Consider the following 1041-nt stretch of genomic DNA (forward strand, 5'->3'; position numbering starts at 1 on the left):
GCTGTGGGATTCGAACCCACGCCCTTGCGGACTGACGCCTGAAGCCAGCGCCTTAGACCACTCGGCCAAACTGTCGATGAGTGCTTCAAGATTCATAGCCGAGGTGATGCATCGCTCTGCCAAACCAGAGGACACAAAAAATGGATTGAACGGATTCTGCGAGGTGCGATGGCACAATATCGATCAAAAGGTTTTGGTCTTGCACTACCTCGCTTCTGAAAGGGTCTCGGTTCTTAATATAAGACCAGTCAGGTATATAGACTGACAGCTGTGGGGTTCGAACCCACGCTCTTTCGGACTGACGCCTAAAGCCAGCGCCTTGGACCACTCGGCCAAACTGTCGATGAGTGCTTCAGGATTCATAGCCGAGGTGATGCATCGCTCTGCCAAACCAGAGGACACAAAAATGGGTTGAACGGTTTCTGCGAGGTGCGACGGCGCAATATCGATCAGAAGGTTTTGATCTTGCACTACCTCGCTTCTGAAAAGGTCTGGGTTCTCAATATAACACCAATCAGGTATATAGACTGACAGCTGTGGGGTTCGAACCCACGCCCTTTCGGACTGGCGCCTTAAGCCAGCGCCTTAGACCACTCGGCCAAACTGTCGACGAGTGCTTCAAAAATCATAGCGCAGAAGATGCGTTACACTATAGGACATGACACAAAAACGGTTTCGAACCGTTTCCGCGGAATGCGTTCTTCATCAAATCACACGAAAAGAAATTTCTAACAGCTGCGGGATTCGAACCCACGCCCTTGCGGACTGACGCCTGAAGCCAGCGCCTTAGACCACTCGGCCAAACTGTTGATGAGTGCTTCAAGATTCATAGCCGAGGTGATGCATCGCTCTGCCAAACCAGAGGACACAAAAAATGGATTGAACGGATTCTGCGAGGTGCGATGGCACAATATCGATCAAAAGGTTTTGGTCTTGCACTACCTCGCTTCTGAAAGGGTCTCGGTTCTTATATTAGACCAGTCAAGTATATAGACTGACAGCTGTGGGGTTCGACCCACGCCCTTTCGGACTGGCGCTTTA

General features: G+C 50.7%; 4 non-coding genes across 4 annotated transcripts; all 4 read right to left on the reverse strand.

Annotated features, from left to right (window-relative positions):
• On the reverse strand, positions 1-71 carry Pmar_PMAR010862. Its single transcript has one exon. It is a non-coding gene; the product is annotated as a tRNA-Leu (tRNA).
• A 191-nt stretch (positions 72-262) lies between these two features.
• Positions 263-342, reverse strand: Pmar_PMAR010863. Its single transcript has one exon. It is a non-coding gene; the product is annotated as a tRNA-Leu (tRNA).
• A 186-nt stretch (positions 343-528) lies between these two features.
• Pmar_PMAR010864 lies at positions 529-608 on the reverse strand. The gene has a single exon. It is a non-coding gene; the product is annotated as a tRNA-Leu (tRNA).
• Positions 609-729: 121 nt separating this feature from the next.
• On the reverse strand, positions 730-809 carry Pmar_PMAR010865. The gene has a single exon. It is a non-coding gene; the product is annotated as a tRNA-Leu (tRNA).
• Positions 810-1041: the final 232 nt, after the last annotated feature.

The sequence above is a fragment of the Perkinsus marinus genome (assembly GCF_000006405.1).
Source record: "Perkinsus marinus ATCC 50983 genomic scaffold scf_1104296933924, whole genome shotgun sequence".
Lineage (NCBI taxonomy): Eukaryota > Perkinsozoa > Perkinsida > Perkinsidae > Perkinsus > Perkinsus marinus.